Source organism: Coturnix japonica, chromosome 1, assembly GCF_001577835.2.
Source record: "Coturnix japonica isolate 7356 chromosome 1, Coturnix japonica 2.1, whole genome shotgun sequence".
Lineage (NCBI taxonomy): Eukaryota > Metazoa > Chordata > Aves > Galliformes > Phasianidae > Coturnix > Coturnix japonica.
Genome location: NC_029516.1, coordinates 81,307,292 through 81,329,625, shown reverse-complemented (window position 1 = coordinate 81,329,625; position 22,334 = coordinate 81,307,292). Strand labels below are relative to the sequence as shown.

The following is a 22,334-nucleotide window of genomic DNA, read 5'->3' as shown; positions in this document are numbered from 1 at the left end:
GGTTGATGATAGATTATTTTGGAGAATGGAAACATCCTATGTTCTTTTACCATTTTTCTGCAGGATGTAGAATCTACCAATTGATATACAGGTTGATAAACCACTTTCTTTTTTCCCCGATCAAAGTTGCCCAGAAATAATGACATAGTATATTTTAAATGATTAAATCTTCATTGTAAATTTTCCATAACTTGATTGACAGTCTAATAAATAAAATGTGGAGGACTAGAATTAGCATGGCTTTTCAGACCGCCAATGATAAATAATAAACAAAAGGAAAGGCATTCTGCAATAAGCTTTGAATGAACCTGTCCTTCACTTCTGTTATCACTACTCCAAGCCTAATCATTGCTCCTTAAGGCTTCTCAGTGACTACACTCCTCCAGTGTACTTCTACATTTCTGCCCTTTGATATAGCAAAATTATACCTCCTCTCAAGAAAGAACTGCATTTTATCGTGAATGGTGAATTCTGTCCTACACTTCATGATGGCAAAAATCCTAGGTTTCAAGAATTTAGTTACATGTTTCTCTTGAGACAAAGCACTAATGAGAGAACTGTTGCAGGATCTCTAAGATACGCTCACTAGAGAACAGATGCTGTTGCAACAGGCTTTATCAAGCGGTAACTCCACTGCGGAATTCTCCAAAGAGAAAAAGTCATTTATACTCTATCAACTTCTAAATATGAAGTATGGCATGACAGTGTTTGCACTGAAGAGTCATTTTTGCAAATCTTCATTTACGTAAGGTTTTCTTCATCTGTTGCTTTTGGGGGGTAAAATTCCATAGGATAGTTATTGCCTGTAATAGTGAAATATGAGACATTTTGTGCAGAAGCACATGGTATAAATAGCTGGGAGGACCACTCAGTGGAGTTGTGTCCCTATTGGTACATGACAAGAAAAAGTGACTTTAGCAACAGTTGCCAAAGAATATTTCTTTTTGTAATTGGTACTTATTAGAACAGGCCCTTCAATTTTAGCAGAAAAAAGACAGACAGTACTTTGGGAGCATTATTTTAGAGAACTTCACTTAGAGAAAGGAAGTTAATATATGCTGCTGGGCTTTCTAGGTCTTTGGGAAGACACAAATTGGCCACCAGCCATGAAATATTTGACCAATTTTGAAATAATAATAATAAAAAAATCCCACTGAAATGTGAAATTTACTCAAGCAGTTACTGTATTTGGAAACTGACACTGAAAAATTCCCTTCTCTTTGCCCTTAGTCCACATTTCTGTCACTGTGATTCAGTTATAGACTCTTGAGTCCATCCAGATCCCTCCAGAACTGGAATCCAGATCCTCAGAACACCCTTCAGAAGTGCAAAGAAAAGTCATGTAGTTCCTGTGTAGGACTGGCAGTATTCTATATATCCCCATGAAATTATTCAGTATGTTTCTGAGTTTGGACCCCCTACTCTTGAGAGCTGAGTCAATCAGGAACGTCAAATTATGCTTTACTTCATTCTTGCTTTGCTGGCATCTTGTCTGATAGGGTGTCATTTGAGATGTCTTTTAGACAAAGATGACTGGAATATCTCTGCTGGCCCATTCACCCTATCCCCAAACCAGTTCCATTATAAGCAAGTTTTATTGTCATTCTGAATCTCAAAAATTGAGCTTGACAACTGACCTACCCATAAAGGAAAATAACTAGTAGGTCTTAGGAAAAGAACTACATTATCCAAGTTGCTGTAAAGATTTGAAGCAACTCCAGAAACTGAAAACTCTGTGTGGCTACTATTTGATCATTCTAGTGACAATAGTAATAGCAAAACAATCTGAGGTTATAGTGTGTGAAATAAATAGTTCTAAACACAACCTGCTAGATCTGGAAGTGGAGGCATGTTATGAGATGCCTTAACAATATGCTGCAATGAAATAACTTAGTGAAAATGCAATTGCCAACAGATGTGTATCCAAATGACTGTAGTAACTGATCAAAGCCTAAATTTTACCTTATGTATGTTTCTGTGGCAGTTTCATGAATTCATTCTTTTCCTTAAATTACCTGTTTGTTTATTTCCACCTTCATTCCTGATCATGCTTACTTCTTTTTTTATCTTTTTTTTTTTTTTTTTTTTTTTTCCTCTCAGAGTTCTTGCAGTTTCCTTGAGATCCTCTTGGTCACAGGAAGTACTCAAGAGGACCTCTTCTGCTAAAGGAAGAAGCTGTTTCATTCAAGGATATTTTTCAGGCTTACTTTGAAATGAACTCTAAAGCATGGGGAAATGTCTGCAGGTGCAGATACTATATGCTTCAGCAAGCGCAGGAATTAATGTCACTTCCTCGTGAGTCATGTTATGTTTCTTATTTTGCATTTCATTTCATATGTTCAAGTGATAACATAGTTATGTAATCCTGTGGTGTCATCTACCTCAAGAAATCCATTCGTTTTACATATAAGATTAGAAAAACAAGAAAAGAATTCTACATTTTCTAATACCATGAACCAAATAAAGGTTTATTTTTAAGTGTCACACCTTTTCATTCAGTTGTGACATGAATTAGAATAAATTGATTAGTTGTGGGACTACTTTTATTTTCATTATTTTTATTCTTAGTATTTTCACCTTTATTTATATTGTTTCATTTTGAATATAAAATAATGGTAGGGACAACTAATAGTTGGGAAACCTAATACATATTTTTGTTAGCCCTTTGCTATTCCTACTGGTATAAAAACACCATGTCAAATAGTATCATTTTTTACTAAAGTTCTTGAATTCTTTAAAGCAGTACTTAGACAGGGACATTTGTGTCACAGAGATACAAGATTTTATTTTATTTTTTCATCCTTACATTGTTATATTCTGCCTTACCTTTCCATATGTAGTTTTAACAACAAAATAATATGTAGCAAGCATCAAGACTGATAGTGTTTCTTTTTATAACTGAAATTAAGACTACTTTATGGTGACAATATGCTGCAGATTAGGCTTTATCTTCCACAAATCTGGTAACAATTGAAGTGGTGAGAAGCAGAGTGTACATGCACTTGCTTTTTCTAATCTTCCAGTTAATCCAAGAGTCTGTGCTTAGAACAGTAGTTTGTAATGTTTTGAGAAATCAGGAAAAGTACCTGGGCACAGAGTATATTTACTTGTTCTCTTTTGATGATGTAATAAATTAAAGAGTATTGCAGAAGCTTCAATGTGTTTAAGCCTCTGGCTTAAGAAATCTGACATAGAAACTATGGATAGGATAGAACAGGGGACATTTCACTGATCAAGAAGCATCACTTTCTTAGTATTCTCCAAGTAACAAGGAGGAAAGAAAAGGTCAGGTATGATAAAGAAATGGAAAAATGAAAGGGAAAAAATAACAAGCATCTGATAAGCTTTTGAAAACTGTATGTGGAGCAAAGGGCCAATTAATCAACAGAGAAATTCATTGAACCATAGAATCACAAGGTTGGAAAGGACCTACAAGATCATCTAGTCCAACCATCCTCCCATTACTGTTGCTACCACAAGCCACTAAACCATATCTCGTAGATCCTCATCCAGACACCTTCTGAACACTGCCAAGGATGGTGACTCCGCCACCTCCCTGGGCAGCCATTCCAGTGCCTGACCACTCTCTGAGAGAAAAAGTTTTTCCTTATGTCTAAGCTAAACCTCCTCTGGTACAAATTGTGGTAATTTCCTCAGGTCCTGTTTGTTGCTTGGGAGAAGAGCCCAAACCCTTCAGGAAGTTGTAGAGTGCAATGAGGTCTCCCCTGAGCCTCCTCTTCTCCAGACTAAACAATTCCAGCTCCCTCAACCGCTCCTCATTAGGCCTGTGTTCCAGACACCTCACCTTCTCTGGACACATTCCAGGGCCTCAATGTCTTTCTTGTAGTGTGGGGTCCAAAACTGATCACAATACTTGAGGTGTGACCTCACCAGTGTTGAGTACAAGGGGACGATTACCTCTCTGCTCCTGCTGGCCACACTATTTCTAATGCAGACCGGAATAACACTGGACTTCTTGGCCACCTGGGCACACTGTCAGCTCATGTTCAGCCGAGCACCAACTTAATTCAATTCTATCAATAAGGAGCAAATAAATAAACAAGCTAACTACAAGGCCATCAGTAGCAGATGAAAATAAGTAATTAAACTGTGGTTTCATTTCTGCTAATTGTTGAAATCCTATTGATTTCTCAAAACTGTGAAAAAACCCTGAGAAAAACACCAGAAAACATAAGGGTGTGTAACAAGCAAGTGACATCTTACTATGTATGAAATGGATGAAACAATTTTCACAATATCAGACTTGAAAACTAGATGAGAGAATGTTAATGAATGTTTGTAGAAATTACATTTCTAGTCCATCACTTTCAAGTGTAATAAAAAAATCTATATGAATGTTTAAGTACCTGACAGACATAGGAGCTGACTACTAAATCTTTTTTTTTTTTTTTTCCCCCCCCACCTTAAAGCTGGACAAGTTTTGACTCCTATTCTTACATTATTCTTTCATAATATTGTAATGGTAGTATTAAGTAAGTCTATAGAACAGGCACTGAAAGAATTTATTTCTTCAATTATTTGGAAAAATTTATACCTGAAACCAGAAAAGAAGCTTGTGTAGTTCATTACATTTTATGGATCCAACATGGACCAGAAGTGATTTTTAACTGTGGAAACAGCCAAACCTTTTTCCAGGTTCAGTGTATAATGCTTTATCTTTCTTTGTCCTGCTTCTAGGTATGAAAAATTTGGTTATTCATACCTCCCCACATACTGACATCCTTTGGAAGGAAATTACATAGTTCTGAAAGACTTTCTGTTGCAATGGCTAGTTTGTGATTTTCACAACTGAGGTATCAGAACAAGGGACAATGCCAAATGCTGTACCTGCCTGACACTTTTTGTGTGAAATTTATGGATAATAATGACAAATTCTGCCTTAGGTCAAAGTTTGAAAACTCTGACTGTTTAAAATACTTTCTTTTTCTCTGAATTATTCCAACCAGTGTTTCCATAGCAATAGAAACAAAAACCTACTGGCAGCTTGTAGGCAGGCAGCAGATGACAGCTCTCAGTACCAGATTTCAGCAGTTGACTTTCAAATAACAGTTCCAAGAACCCACTGCAATAACAAGCACAAAGATTTTAGTACAATATTGGCTCCTTCTGTATGTGTTACTTTAAAACAGAAGGAAAATGGCTTGAGAATAGAATTATTATTTAGAAGAATGTTTATGTCTGTCTGTTAACAGCTGCATGTCCTTTTTTGATTTAGTCCTGCAAAGGATGAATTGTGCATAGAAGTAGTTGTTTACTATTTATGTGATTCCTATATGATAGTGCAATGTGTCACAGAGAAAACATTCGGTCTCTCTAACGTATAATAGTGTGGGTAAAAATATTTGAAGAAGGCCTAAAACACTCCAGGTTATGGAAGAGAAAAAACTCACAAAACTTTGGGGTGGAATTTAGGATGTTTTTTTCCTGAGACCTAGCGAAGGAAGATTCCAATAAAAGAATTAAAATGAGAGGAGAGGTGTTTTGGATGTTCTCTGGAAAGCCTACCAGGAAGCAACAGTGAGGTATTGCTTAAGGACAGCTTTTCACTGTGCTTCTGAGTCTTCCAGCACTGATCAGAAGCAATTGCAGAGAGCCATCCTGTCAGTGCTAAAACTGCACAGCCCTTAGATCTTCATTTGCTGCCAGCAATAATGCTGGACTTTTTCCCAGTGCTGCTGTCTTGTGTGTGGGACTTGCAAGCTACTCCTACTTTGTAAATCAGATCATGAGCATAAAGTATTTCTGTATTTTGTTGTTGTTATTGTGGGTTTTTTTTCCTTTCTATATCACAGACATTGAAGCTGTTTTCCATGCTAAAATGGAGTACTAATTCATTGTCCTGGCCAATATTTATTTTGTTCAAAGCTGGAAATCTCTAAGCCAAAGTCTGTGTTTAATGAGATTTTCCTTGTGTATAACTTGTATGGTCTAGTGAAATTCACCTTTTACAGGGTGAAAATCTTGGTAGCTGACAGTATCCAAATCCATTTCAATCATGACAGTATTGTACAGGCTTTGCAGAAGCTCCCTGATTTTTAAAGCATTTTATGCCTTCATTTCTTTTTCATTACTCTTTCATGTATGTTTCCAAAAAAGGAAACATTCGATAACCTCCATAACCAGAATTATATGTGTTGCAGAATAAGTATATATGGTGTAATGAATGCAATTTAAAATTAGTGACTTGACATTGGCTATTCAAGAACACTGACTTCTTTCATTTTTTCTTGAACAATTTTGAATATTAATAATTATTTTTGAAAGAAAACACCACATACAACAAAAACAGAAAAATCAGAGATATCTCCAAAAGTTGGTGGTACATTAAGATACTTTCTTGATTCTGGGAGACACAATTTACTGTGGTATACTACTGCCTGAATGAGTCCCTGCGCAGCTGATTGCTCTTGAGAGGAAAAAATAGAAAGAGCACAGTGCTTTGCTAACAAAGGGTCTGGAATTCTCGAACATCTTGGCTACATCCAGCTCTGTCAACCTACTTTTTCCCTTGAATAAAGAGAGGTAAATGAATCTCCCCTGCATGTTTTCATTATGCCTTCATGCTCTCAGTATTCCTCAGGAAAAATATGTATATAGTTTCACTTTCACCTCTTGTGAAAAGTAAGAGAAAATAATTTAAATTGATGCAAGGAAGTTTTTAATGACTTTTGATAACTTCCACACATTTCATTTGTCTTTAGCAGTGTAAAAATTTAACATCATGTTGTATGTCTTCTATTCAAAAAGTCCTTGGCTGTTGTAATAGTGACCAACATGGAAATACAAACTAATTTTTTTGATGAGCTTTTGTATGATGCTTAGCAAAACATGTTTAGTTAGTCACAAAAACTCATGATTAAAACAGGAAGTAGTTTTCTATGGGTTCTTCAGAAGAGGAAGAAATAAAGATGCCATTTCTTTGGAGAAGGTATGTATTTGAAAGGACAGATTAAAAGCATTACAGAATTGTTTAGGAATGAGATCTTTTCCTTCCTTTCCAGTCCCAGTGTTGTACCAGTCTTGGATACATCTCTCTATATCCTAAGTCAAGTACTAATCATTATGGGATTAAAATGGAGAATTGAAACGATTTGTGAGTTAGAGTTTAAGCATGAAATCCCCACCTATTGTCTTGTAGATGACTAGAGGTTTTATTATGACCCATTCTCATTGCAGATATTACCAGATTTAATTTTCTAAGAAATACCATTCAGTTTTTCTGGGGACGGCTGTCTCATGTGGATTACAATTTCTTTGAAATTTCTAAGGAAAAAAATGTCCCTATGAACTGATGTAAGAGTTGTAATAGCTGTCAACACACTACTGGGGGGGAGTAATATTTCCCACAAATGTCATGAAAGGGTAAAGCACTGGGATATGATGTTGACTGGACCTCAAGATATGAGACAGCTACATTTATAATCTGTAACATTTATACTGAAGTTTTGTGTTCGTTAATCTGCAGTGCCAGGGCCATCATGTTAAGAAGCATTATTTTTTTTTCTATAATAATAATATAATAATATAATCTATTGAATGCATCTTCAGGTTCTGAGGTACCAGCATGCGTAATGTGTTGAGTTCACAAACTGTAACTTTCAGATGAGGACACAAAAAAGTGTTTCTTCAAGAGTGTTGCGATCAAAATACATCAAAATTCATTGACTGATGCCAGTTAAAATTTGAAATAATTCTGATAGAATAATGGAAGGTAACATATCAAATAACATACCAATAAGACTAAACACACAGGAAACACTGTTGAGCCTGAGCTAAACCTGCATGGGTGCTGCTGAGAGATGTATCTTAAGTTGAAATGTCTAGTAATGGATATTGATTCTGATGCCTTTGTAAAAGGGAAATTAATAGATTTTAAGATTTGTTTCTAGTAATGTGAGGAGAAGTATAGATATTGAGGTAAGTGTGATATACTAACTTTATTATAATTTGTTATTGTGTCTGATATCCCTAATGAGAACATCCATAGATTTTCATGAAAATGAAAGGAAGGGAAGGAAAAAACCTGTTTGAGAAATGATGCCTGTTGAAGCCAAATATCCTCTCATCAGTCATTACAGTTTCAATTAGTTTCATGTGAATACTTGTTGTGGCTGCATCTAATAAACACCAAAGCAGAAAAGTTTCTATGCCCAGCTGATGTTCTGCTTAGCTACATGTTTCTTCTTGTCATCCAGATCCAACCTTTTTTCTCCGAATCCTGATTACTTGTCTCTAGACTTAGCTTTCGTGTCTTTTTCTCTAATGAGGCACTAACTATCCTGCTTATTTGAGAGGATCAGTCTCAATGTATGTATGAAGAAAGGTGTTTTACCCTCTCAAATGTCTGGGCATGGAAGGAGTTCCTCAGAGTGGCCTAAGTGCTACAACTTAAATTCATAATCTATTGTATCTACTAAGGCAAAGGCTAGGAAAGAACGAACAGTTCTTGAGCTCAGAGGTGGACATATAATGCAATGTTTTTCTAAGAAATCAAGCTTTCAGTTTACACTGAAATATTTGCCTCCAAATAATCATTGAACCAAAATCTTGCTAACGCAAAAAAACACTCCTCACTACATCTTTCCTCTGTTTATACTAAAAAAATGTTTACAATACAAGATTGATTTGTGGAGGAAATGGCTAAAATCTTTCATGTGTTCAAGACATTTATAGACAAAATGGTGGCATATATGAGGCTATAAATTGGACTTATATGAGTTAAATAGGAGATTTTCTGTTAATACACAAACGTTATTTGATATATCACCTTTAGAGTTTTTAGGGTCATTCAGGCTTTCCTTTTTTATTTTTTCTGTTTCTGGGTTTGGTTGTGTATTTGTTTGTTGATGAGTTTATAATGAGAATCAGGCTATTGAGGTTTAGGAAAATAATAGAACATATTGAGAGAATGCTGACAGACTGTAAAGTTAACTGGAATTTTTAAATGCTGACAGCAGAAATAGAAACTGGAAGAGAAAGCAGCGTGAGAGAACCGAAGGCAAGGATCTGGTTTCATTGGCATAAATTTCCACAGGCCATTCAGTCATCTGATGGGTAGTGAAGAATAGCTCCTGAGTTCACAGTCTCAGGATGCTGAGGCTTCATTTTAATACTTCTGTAATAAACTGAAATTTGCATCTCTGTTGAGATACTGTTAAAATTCTTAGCACTTAATAATCCCTTAAATTAGATTAAAGTATATGAGAATATGTACTTATGTGTTTGCACTTGTATGCCTCTCTATCACCCTAGGAAAAACAAATAAATCTACTGGAACCAAAGTATCATGTTAAATAGTAGTTTTTAATTTTGTGCACTGGGACTTTGAGGAAACATTTCCTAGGAATATTTGGAAGTAAAATCTTAATCCTTGAATGCTTATGGAACCGGGGGAAAAAAAAATAAATAAATAAGAAAAAAAAAAAAGAATCATATCAAAACTCAAGAGTTGAACAGCAGTTCTCTGGTGTGTACCACAAAAGATAATTAAATTTTGATGCACTGGATTTAAGTTGTAATGAACTGTACCTTTGAGATGATAGATATTAATATATAGTGTTGCAATGCAGCACAAGGATGCTGTATACATTCATTTCAGGGTGAATTAAAGTATCCTGTTTATTATGCCACTCCTAAATTTCACACATGACTAAAGATTATGACAACATTCACACCTGTATACATTCAGTCATTTATTATTATTATTATTATTATTTAGCCTTAATAATGATGGTGTACCAGGGCTGATATGAACATGTGAAGACTGGAATTTAGACATTAATGCTTTAATTAGCTATAGCTATACCTATGAGGAAAAACTTTTTATGACACAAAAATCCTTGGTTTTGAAAAAGTAGACATTTTAATTGAAGCTTTTAATGAAGTAATGAAGATAGAAAATGTTAAACATTAACCAATTACAGCTTCTATAGTTTAACTGTTTAGTGGACTCTGAAATGACTAAAAACACACAGTTTCATTCCAAACTCACCACAGATCTTCATAATAATAACAAAAATTCCTGTGAGAGCATTAGTATTATCATTCTGAAGTACAGAAGTAGAGGTGTTTCATGTTATCACTATGAGCAATGCATTTTATTTCCACACACTCTTAAAATCTAAGGTAGAACTTTATATTGTATGATTACCCAGGAGACATCATTTGGATTGTTTTCCTTTATTTGCAATCATATCATAGAAACTTCTCATTATCTATCTGTTACATTCCACTTACTTCTCCCTTTTATCTTGAAATAGGTTTTTCATTCTTTGAATGTCAGTCTCTAGATAGTTTTCCCCCTTCCTTTTGCCATTATTTACTCTGCATCACATTTTAAATCTGGTTTTGCCCTCCTATTTTATTAATTCCTTGATGTAATTATTGTCTTTGGATCACTTTATCTTTTTCTTTATCCAAATGATCTGTTGTTCCTGTTGGTTGCAGCTTGTTCAACATGTTTTACTGTAGCTGAAGTAGGTAGTGCTAAATGCCATGTCCAGAGTGCCTGTTATTACAAAAGAAAGAAAATAAAAAGCTAAATATGTAAATAAGTTTCATATACTGTCAGGATCCTAAGATGAAAATATATTTGTTATGCAACAGGATACACAAGCCTGTTTTCTACCTGAGAAGGCAGATGGATCATTCTCCAAAAGCCAAACATGCGACAATGTTTAGTTGCTTAAAGCAAAGCTCACACTGACGCCTCTTCACCTATTCACTGCCCATCTGAGGATGACAAAGCTAACTTACCTCTACTAGCAGGAACAGAAAGAGGTAGTGCTGAGCATCTTTTCTGTATCGCTCAGACTAATTGTTTTTCATAACCATGTCTCTCACCATCAGGAAATCCTATGTTGGTATCAGTATTGGTTCCTATATTTGTATTTTATATTATTACTTGTAAAAATATGAACACCGTGTTTCACATACTTCAAATGTTTTGGCTACCATTCTTTTTATTTATTTATTTATTTGCAGAAAAATAAAGTATTTGTGCTTATTTAACAGGAAGTCAATTTGCACACGATCACTCATTTCACAGCTTGTATCCACTACTGAATTTTTCTTCTGTGTGCTGCTGACATGTTTAGCAGCACATCACCACAATGTGGCGGACTCACATTCATTTTCCAAATAATTTGCATGGGGGCTAAAAACAATTTGACATTGGTTTTCATGACTGAACCACCTAGTGCTAAGTAGTGTATCTGAGATTTGTGTGATCTCACTGTGAAAAGATAATGCAAACAGATTTTAACAAAACAATAAGACTAAAAGGGCTTTATTGTATTTTATTTTACATTATTGATAAATAACTGGAAAGATAAACAAGGTGCGTACCCAGAGATGCAGAATGAAAAGTGACAACCATTAATAACGTTTACTCTCTGAGTAGGAAATCTGGGGAAACGGTGAAGGTGAAGTTTAATTCTTGGTGAAAAGGCAGCCATACACACAAGATCACTTCCTACAGTAGCCTAATAGCAGATTTTGAACAAATTAAGATTTACCTTGTCATCTATGGTCATATCTCTGAAGGTTGTATACAGGCAGACCCTCATATATAAAGTATCAAGAAAATCCATCTCTCCATCCTTTTTCTGAGTATAGTTACACGAGTGTAGATTTAGGTTAGATATAAGGAAAAAATATTTTACAGTGAGGGTGATAAAGCATTGGAACAGATTGTCCAGTGATGTACTGGATGTTCTGTCCCTGCAGACATTCAAGGGGAGGCTGGATAAAGTCCTGGGCAACCTGACCTAGCTGTGAATGTCCCTGTTCATTGAAAAGGAGTTTGACTAGATGGCTTTCAGAGGTCCCTTCCAACTCTTAGGATTCTACAATTCTACATTTCTATGAAAATGTAAGACTTAGCCACCAATAAGTAAATTCTTAATGCTTATCAACCATTCTTTCTTCCTTAAAGAAAAGCAGTATTTAAGATCTCAATAAGCTTACATTTTAAATGCCAGAAGCAGATGTGTAACACTTTCAGTACGATACAGAAATCATTAAGTCTGTCATTAAGAGACTCAGGACGTTCCTCTCAGTTACAGATTCTGAGCTGAAAACTTAATGCAGTTGCCTGCACTGGACTTTGATGCTGGAAGGCCTCTTTCTCATGAAATACTATCAAATATCTTAACAGCTGGTTCTCTCCATCAAGATGGGAGACAGATTCAAATACAAGACTGTATTCTGAATTTGGAGCCTGCTGATTAATATCTCAGGAAGAAAAATAATTCAGGATAGCCTTTACATTGAAGAGCCTAAATACATTTTTGTAAACTTGAAATTCAGACGCAAGTTTGAAACACCACAGTCCTCTAGCACATAAATAAAATCACATTTTATTTACTTAAATAATTCCTTTCACTCTTTTTCTTATAAGAAGAAACGGGCTTGCTTGAGCACTGCTGCGACAACTGTCTACTGTTTTCTAATCATTTTTCTTTTCATACTGTTTAGTAGCATTTTGAAAATTGCAATTAGGAACTCAGCCTCTTTGTTGTATTGTAAATTAAATGTATTGCAATATGCTTCTTGTATGTCTACTTGCATGCTTCAGTCTAATTTGGCAAAAAGTCTGCTAACTCAGGCTAATGAATGAAACACCACTTAACAGCAATGTCACTGTTTAGAGAAGAGCAGTAAAGCTGTTTTACCATTACTCATGTGAATGAATCAAAGTGAGGCTCTGGACTGCGCTGATTTTTTTTTAAATGACTTGGAGGAGAGTCTTGCTTTTCATGAATGTATTTCTTGAATCAAGTTACAAGAAATCCATGCAATTCTATTCTGCTGTGAATAAGGTTCATATGCAACTTTAAACAACTTTACATTTTAAAGGCATAATTCAGAATCATGTTTTTTGTGTGCGTTTGTAATAAGAGGGCAGAACAGGTAGGGAAGGCTCAAGTTAAAATCAAATTTAAAATCAAATTTATCTGAATAGTATATGATTATTCTAAGGGGTTTTACAGGCATCTTCACTTGAAATTATTCTCATAACAAAGACTGCTTCATGGTTTTAACACAGTTACTGATTCACAAATTATGGTAAATAATTTTTGTAGTTCATACAGTTATATCATAGACGTGCTCATATTCTTGATAACCCTCCTCCCCCAGGATAGACCACAAAACTTTCAGTAGTTACATTAATGCAACTGAAGCTCTAAATATGCATCAGATCTGTGTGTTCTCAAGATGAATCATACAAATACACTGGGTAAAAGAGAGAAGTGACAGTTCTCAAGGGAAATGTTTTCAAATCTGTGAAATAACTAAAACATTTTTTGTTGTTGTTGTAAAATGAGGAGAAGCTTTTGAAGTTTAAAAGGATTTCTATCATGTTCAGTGAATAAATATTTCTGGTATCCTACCAGCTGATAGAATGTATGTGCAATTTTCCTTTTTCTTTGATTACCAAAGGCTGAAATGCTATATCCTTGTGTTGAACATTGCTCAACCACTATATTTTTAATCGATTCTTAATTCTTTTTTTCTATTAAAAATTGCCTCATTTGATCTTTTGCACAAGCACTGTCTACAGTCTGAGTCATAGTGATGAATCTTTCACAAATGTTGCAGAAATTTGCCATTTTTTTTCTGAAATAGTAAGGTGTTATATTTAATTCTTGAACACTGTCCATAGGCCAACACCTGTAAGAACTAGAAATGTCAGAAAGAGAAGTCTACAGCTGCTGCATGCATTGTAACTTAAATTTTTCATCCATTAGGCATTTATTTTAGTAAATTCAGTCACTGGAGCCTTTGTCATCATCAAGTAACTGTAATGTCACAATAACAGAAGGTCACTCAATGTAGAACATTTGGGGATAACAGAATATCAGCTAGGGAAAATATTGAGCCAGAATCAACTCCTACAGCTCTCTGAAGAATCTGGTTGTTGATGAAAGCCTATTACACTTAGTATCCCCCATACCCCCCCCAGGAGTAGATTTTATAATTCGAAGAAGAGAAAATGAATGATAAAAAATTGATCCTGAAGATCCCCTTTGCTATTCATTGATATTCTTTTGGATGTTGCTGCAGCTAAGCAGCAGTAAACTTTTATTTAAAATTACTCTGATTTAAGGAGCAAGAAACTTGCCTGACTGAAAATTATTCTCTATTCTACCTAAGAAATCATGCCTGCCAGGATTCTTGAATATGTTCATCAAGGATCCTCTCTTTGCTTGTTAAAATACCTTTTGTTCAAACAGTCTCCTCTTGTTCATCAATATTCCCCACAGCTTCTCACCACTTAAGCTCTGTGCATGCTGTCTGAATGGGGGCCGGATGCTGCTACCTTTCTTCATTCTGAGCAGTCTCTTGAAATAAAATTGAACTGAGGTAATCAGCTCTTATAGAGTTTCATCCTAAAGCTGAGACATATGGGCTGACTGGGATAGTAGCTGAACTCTCAAGCATTTACATGAATCCTTTGAAGTTTGCCTAGCATTATTAATGGCGAGTAAAATCCTTTAAAGTCAGATGCAACCACGTAGATGACATGGCTGTGGAACTTTCACAAATAAGTTAATTGATAGCAATGACACTACTGTCACCAAGGCAGAAGTTTACATGAATAACACTGTCAGAGTCCAGCCATGTTTGAGTCTGCACATGTAATTTCAAATGCCTAAAATGATATATAAGGCAAAATCTAGGTGAGTGAATATATAGAGATCAGTTAAACAGAAAAGCTTGCACTGGAAAAAAGGGAAAGTTGTACTGAAGGAAGGAACTAAGGAACAATAGTGTCCTGCCCAATCAATGTTATTTAGCAGCAGAAGAATGAATTTCTGCAGCATTAATAATGCTTTTCTCCCTCTAGGGAACTACTTATTCGATGATTGACCCCTTGTCTGGCATTGTGTGAAGCACAATATTGTTAATTAAATATCAGTCTCTTGGTTGTGCTAGGCTATTCAAATTAGCCTAGAAGAAGTTTAGCACAATTAGATGAATTAAAAGCAGCATTCTTCTTAAATGAAGACAGTGATAGTTCCTCTTTTACAGCACTTTTTGTTTCAGGAAATATGTATTTCCTGGATATTATAAAATAATATGTTAACCTGGCGTTGCCAAGACTGTCCTGTCATCTTAGACTGAATTCCAGTATTCTCACTCAGAGTGGCTAATCTTCCCCTGCCTAAATGAATCTCTTTAATTAAAGAGAGCTGCTCTTCAGGACCCAAGTACTGCTCTGTGGAGTTGAAGTGGCAGAATATGATCCTTGCAGAAATTATGTCTTAAAAATGTTCACAGCATGGAGATTTGGTGGGTGATATTTTTAGGGTTTTTTTTCAGTGAAATCTTTGATTAACAATACATCCTGCAGAAATCAGTCTACTATCTCCCTAGCAGCCAAGATTCAGGGAAGTAATCTTTGAGAAATAATTAAGAAGTTTATAAATCTGAGGTTGGAAACAACACGTTTTGCATTCTCATTTTTTTCTAAAAAGAGTAAAACCTATGTAGTTCTGTGGATGCAATAGATGAATGTTGCTCTGTTATCATAGAATTGTCATAAAATCATAGAATCATTTGAGCTGGAAGTGATCCTTAAAGGCCATCTAGGCCAACTCCCCTGCAATAAACAGGGTTTATCTACAGCAATATCAGGTGCTCAGATCCCCATCCAGCCCGGCCTTGGGTGTCTCCAGGAATGGGGCATCCACCAACTCTCTGGGTAATCTGTTAAAGTGTTTCTTTACCCTTACCGTAAAAAAGCTCCTTCCTTATATCCAATCTAAGTCTCCCCTCTTTTTGTTTGAAACCATTTCCCCTTCTCCTGTCACAGCAGATCATGCTAAAGAATCTGTTCCCTTCATTCTTATGTTCCCCTTTAGACACTGAAAGGATCTTGCTACCTTGAATTATTCCAGTATGTAGGCAGGACTTGGGGACTGGTGGGTAGTTATGTGTGATAGGATTCAAGGAAATATTCCTCGTGGAGTCTTTGAATATGAGGTAGCTACTATTTAAATATTGACAGATTTTGCATAGCAATTTTTGGCAGCTTGAGAGTGATAAATAAACTGACTAAGATTTGAAATTAGCTCACTTTTCGTATTTTTTATGACTAAATGTCTCTCAACAGAGATACAGTTGTTTTAGTTTTATCCATTCAAAGTATAATTTTTTAAAAATGGACAAGATTATGAAACTAGTCATTTAAAGTTCTGGAGTTGCTTCTTTGGAAAGGCTAGTGGGAATTGAATCCAGAACATGTGTAAGCCACCAATGAATGATTTTATTCAGAAAGCACTACAAACAGTACAGACACAGAAAACTTCATAAAATGTTAGTGATACTTTTCTTCATTGTAGCATGGGGTTTCCCAAGGAAATTTCTTTACCACAGTAGATCTCAAGAGACAAACCCTGTGAGTTGGTGTGAGTTCTGCCAGCTGTTAAGTGATCTGGCTGTGTTTAGACAAATGCAGTTACAAAAGTATGCTTATATAAGTTGTTTTGCTGAGAGCAAAACATTGTGAAGAAAACTGTAGAAATTCACAATTTAATTTTTCATGTGCAAACTAAAACTGAAGCATAACACTTTCCATTGCATCTTCCTAATTTTTCTCTGTCTAAAAACATTCTAGAATTGGAAATTACTCTAAGCTGATGATGGCATCTTTAAAAACAATAGCAATAAGAATAAACTGTAAGGACAAAACAACTTAAAGAAGAGGTTTCTTTCATAGAATCATAGAATGACTTGGGTTGGAAGGGACCTCAAGGATCATGTAGTTCCAACCGCCCTGCCTGGCAGGGCCATCAAACTTCCACAATTACTAGATCAGGTTGCCCAGGGCCCCATCCAACCTGGTCTTGAACACCTCCAAGGACGGGGCATCCACAACCTCCCTGGGCAGCCTTTTCCAGGTCCTCACTACTATCCTAGTGAAGAACTTACCCCTAACATCCAACCTAAAACCTTTCCTTAGATGTTTAGATACTTGTTCAAATTGTCTCTTAATGTGTGTTAAATGCTGAGACTTACATAGAGCTGAGAAGTTTTGCTGTGCAACTTTTTACATTTTTATTGTTTTCTCTGTCACACTGCAACCGAATCAAAAGTCTTTGGAAGTAGACAGTTTTGGAGAACAGACAATACTTTTGTATTAGTTCGGCTTTTGATGTGGATCACTGAAATCATATGGAAATCTTACTTTTTTCTTTAGATCTTCTGGATTTATGATTGAACTAAGTTCACATCCTGTTTCCCATAGGCCCGTCATCTTCTACGAAGTTATAACACAGAGAAATACATCCCACAATCTTCCTTTTGTTTAATATTATAAATTCTGCTCCTGTGGTAATTCATTAGAAAATGTCTTCCCTGAATTTTAAAATACTGAAGATATAGTTTTCTCTCCCACTGTTTCTCTTCTTCTTCCTTTTCACATGATGGTTTTGGTTTTTTTGTTTGTTTGTTTGTTTTTGTTTTGTTTTTTATATATAGATGTCTATGAATAAACACTGTTTTTAGTCATTTTTATGATAGGAAATTATTACGCTTTAGACCTTCTTTAATTTTTCTCACATTTTAGCACCCTGTAAATAAAAAATAGAGTGTGATCAGCAGTAAGAATCTTATAATCTTATAATAGACAATGTGGAAGAAGAAACTAATTCTACCCCAACTAATCCTCACAGTGTTATAAAAATCTGGCTTAAACATAACTTATACCATGTTTAGCATTCTTATTTTAAGTGGTTGAAAAGATAATTTTTATTATTTTAAGTTTAAAAAAATAATAATAATAAAGGTTATATCTCAGCTATAAATCATCATTCAGCTCCTATACATAACTTTTCTTCCTACAGACCAGGTTCTTCCTTTGACTGCTGTTCTGATGCAGAATTCTAATTCTTAGCGCTGTCATATCTCAAAAATTGAGAGCAGAACCACAAAAAATACAACTATGAAATGTTCAGTGATTCCCTCTCTATATGTAATGGACATATTTCAGAAATGAATATTGCAAATTTTGCCTGAAAACAGATTCTCTGATTATTATCATTATTATTATTATTATTATTATTATTTTATTTTTTTTATTTTTTTTAAGAAGTAGTGGGAAGACAGTTGAATGAAACACCAATTCTAATTCCTTTATCTTTAATAAAACATTATCTTTTTATTAACTTGTTGATTCCTTTGATTAATTCAAGGTTACTCCATTATTAGAGATGTTTTACTACTGAAGCATTGCACTCCAAAGATCAGTAAATCTAATGCAATTAATCTAGACTATGTAATGCTGGCTCCAGACCAAAGATAAGATTTTGCTGATGTCCTGTAAGTAAAGGCTGAAGATTTTGACTTCTTCCCAACATTATGCATAGGACGTTATTTTTGGTTGTTCATTTGATATTGTTTTTCTAGAGAGGGCAATTAAACACTGTCTGAAATTTGACTTCACTGATTAGTCCACTTTTAAAATTTCCCTTTAAACTATGTGAAATTTGATTTTTTCTGTGGTATTCTTACTTTACAACATTATCAGCTGATCTCAGAATTTCTGATTTGGCCATGCTGGCAGTGCTTTATTACTAAATGTATCTGCAAACAACTGCAGAAACATCTTAATGGAAAATGGAAATAGGAAAGACCAATGAAAAACACGTACAGAAGAATGTGAACATCAAAAGAAAAACCTTAGTTAAAAACATACATTAAAATATGAAAGATCAGGAAAACTTTGTAGAAGAATCATGAAGTCTGAGATGGTGTTGATTGGGAAGGAGGTAAAAAAGCTTGATTATTGTCTAGCATGCCAGCAATTATTTTTGCTTTGTGTTAAACTCATTAACATTTCCTGTGCTTAAAGAAAAATTAGGCACGAGTTGATAAACTGGTCAACATTTGCATATGCTCAGCTGTCTGTAGATACAATGTGTGGTTGAATGTCATGCCTAGTGGCTTTATAGGTCATGGTGCCAAAGCATAAGCTCTCAGTAGCAGTTGTTGGAGGCAAACAGCTCATTACATTGTTCAACAACGCTAAACCTTAGGCATAGGGTAAATAGAACAAAATTACAATAAAGATGTTTAAAGCATGTGGCTATACATCAGACAGCTTCTTTAGAATGAAATTGAATAGTAAATATCCATTTCCTATGCTCCCTATTGAGGTATTATGCTCTTGTACAATAGGAAAAAGAATCCAACAGAAAAAAAAAAAAAAGGTCAGATTTAGATACAGTGAACAAGAGAGACCTGTTTCCATAATCAGTGTTCTGATCTGTATAGCCTATGCTATGCTGTTCTACTCATTAAGAAAGAGAACATCTGCCCTTTGGAATAGGAATTCTTAGTTGTTAAAAGTATCACAATGCATTACACTTTGGCTATATGGGCAATCTGTATCATGTCATTGTAAAGAACTCCACTTGTTATGATAGGTTGTGGTAACCCTAGGCTCTAGCGGTGCACCAAAATATTGATGTAAACTGGATGAACAACTGAAGAAATATCATCACTTCCCTTGAATAATAATGTCAGATCACTACCACAGCAGTACAGAGCAGATTTAAAGGCATTGTACTAACTCCTGTTTTCAAGGCAACAACAAGCAAACATCGCTTGATTTACCACCTGTAGCCTTTCTACCCTCATCCTTTGAGATGAATGTACAGGTCTTTGACTTCTCTGAACACTTGCATTGTTCTGCAGCCAACCGTAGTGAATGTTGGTTGTTGACGATATTTGAACTGAAAAATAATTTTGGTTAGAAAATTTACTGCAAACAGTAGAAAGTAAAATTTTATTTGAATTTATCCACAATGGTAATGATGGAGAGGATGTATGTCATTCTGTTTCCTAATCCTCAAATAATAATAATATTTTTCTGTTCTGATTTATACAGGTTTGTAATTTGGTTAAAAAAAATAATCATTCTATATAGCGAAGCTAAGAGTATATTAAAATATCGTTATTCTTTGCTCTGCATCATGGCTTTACAGCCACCTCAGCAGAACTAAGTGAACAATGGAAAAATCATTCTGCAAATCTTAAATTTGGTTTCAAACTCGAGTCCATTAAACATATTTAAAAGATTGTTGTGCTCTTTCTTCATGAATCCATGCAGTGTACAGTCCTCAGCATAGAAAAATCTAAACTGATGTTTGTATTAAATATTTAGAAATTGTTCTTGAAGATTGCCTACTATTTACCTGTTGAGAATGTCTAGTCAGCAGTACAAAAAAGTCATTAGACAAAGGCATCACTTACAAAATATGAATAAAACCTTCAGATATGTGTTTCAAGTCCCACAATTCTATATAATATATTAATCTACTGGGAAAAAAAACAACTAAACAACAAAACCCACCACAGTATGGGATAAGTTTAGCAGAGCAAATATTGACAACATTGAGTCTATTTTAGAGGACAGCTCTGAAGAAGAACGTAATGAGATTTAAAAATGGCATATACAATCATCTTGAGAATGTTATGATTTTTGCAAATGTTTCTAGAACAATAATAGAATCAATATTAACCAAATAAATGTGATTCATACACACTGTGAATTATAAGTGTCTCAAGGGTTTTCCAACACCTTGATATGAATTCTAAATATGTGTTGAGTCTATTATACATCAAAGGCTATACATACACAGAAATCTTTTGCCGTATATTCCTACTGTGTTTCAAGACAAGTATGTTTCCTTCTGTAAGTGATTTCTGGTATACTACCAGGAGGATATCACGATAAGCTGTAATAATTCACATGAGACAGTAAAATCTAACAGATTAAGCATAGAAATAAATCTGCATCTACTTTTTCCAATTTGATGTATTTATGCTTGTACATTCGATATATTTATGCTTGTACTTGACTGACTACAAATACTCTGTCTGAGTCATCACAGAACTCTCCAGGAGAACGTGGGCATAGGGCACTGAGAACACCACTGCAGCACAGCTGGGGAGCATTTCCAGAAGGTGAACTGACTGAGTTTGGAAGGGTCCTCTGCAGGTCACCTGGTCCTAGAACAATAGCAGGAACCGAACTCTTTTCAGCTGATGCTAATCTCAGTTTCACGGTGCTTAACAGTGCCAGTCTGTGCATTGATTTCTGAAGCCTTGAAGTTAGAAATTCAATTGATCACAGCCAACACAGGTGCATGAGAGAACAAACTTAACAAAGGTAATTTCCTTTAGCTACAAGGTTCCCTATCCAGATGACTCAGGGAAGAGAGTAGATGAAATCTTTTGGATTTCGGCAAAGCTGTTTCTCGGGGTATCCTTATAAATCAAATGGTAGGGTACAGCTGAACAAAAACATAATACAGAAGGTGAACAATCAGCTGTTGGGCTGAACATACAGGCTCAAAGGGCAGTAGTAAATGGGATTACATCAGGCTGGCAGCCAGTCACTAGCAGGGCTCCCCAGGGTTTCCTTTTAGAGCTAGTTCTCTTCAGTGTTTTTATAAATGACACGAATGCAGGACTACCCCTCTGATTATTATCCTTTATTGACGGTTCAGGCTGTCAGTGATTAAGTTGCTCAAAGAAGCCTGAGTGATATCAAAAAGGACTTCAGGGGACTGAGGCAGTTAGTGGATAGAGCAGGTGTACAGGTTGTATTTTCCCCTATCACTTCAGTGGCAGGGCAGGATACAGTAAGGAGTAGAAAACCCTTCTAAATACACGGGTGAGAGGTTGGTACAAATGCAAGAATTTTGTTTGTTTTTTAACCACGGGGCATTTTACTCAGTACCTGATCTGTTGGCTGCTGATGTGTCTCTCCTGTCCCAAAGGAGGAAAAGGATCTGTCCAGGAGATGGCAGAGCTTGTTCAGAGGGCTTTAAACTAGGTATGAAGTGGGAAGGGGATAATACCAGGCCTACTAGAGATGAGCTCAGAGGAAGGATGATGGGTTTAGGGGTGAGGCAAGGGGCTCAGCTGAAGTGCATCTACACCAGTGCACGCAACATGGGCAACAAACAGGAGGAGTTAAAGCCCATTGTGAGGCAGGAAAACTGTGACTCAATTGCCACTATGGAAACGTGGTGGAATTGGAATTGCTTGCTCCCACAACTGGAGTGCTGCAATGGATGGCTACAAGCTCTTCAAAAGGGACAGGCAAGGTCGTTTTTTTTTCTGTTGTCTTAGCAGATGGCTTTTTCCTGTGCCCAAATTCTGATTGCTTCTCCTTTCCATCTTTTTTTTCCATTTGTTTTCTCTCTCTCCTGCTGACAGACAGATGGGGGACGGGCTGGCTGGCACTGAAAATGTTGCGGAGAGATTTAGTTTCTATCTCACTATAAGAACATACT

General features: G+C 35.6%; 1 long non-coding RNA gene across 1 annotated transcript; it reads right to left on the bottom strand.

Annotated features, from left to right (window-relative positions):
* Nucleotides 1-17,283: 17,283 nt before the first annotated feature.
* LOC107321704 lies at nucleotides 17,284-22,007 on the bottom strand. The gene is made up of 3 exons (XR_001558641.2): nucleotides 21,776-22,007; nucleotides 19,648-19,763; nucleotides 17,284-17,600 (listed from the first exon to the last, which is right to left on the bottom strand). It is a non-coding gene; the product is annotated as an uncharacterized LOC107321704 (long non-coding RNA).
* Nucleotides 22,008-22,334: the final 327 nt, after the last annotated feature.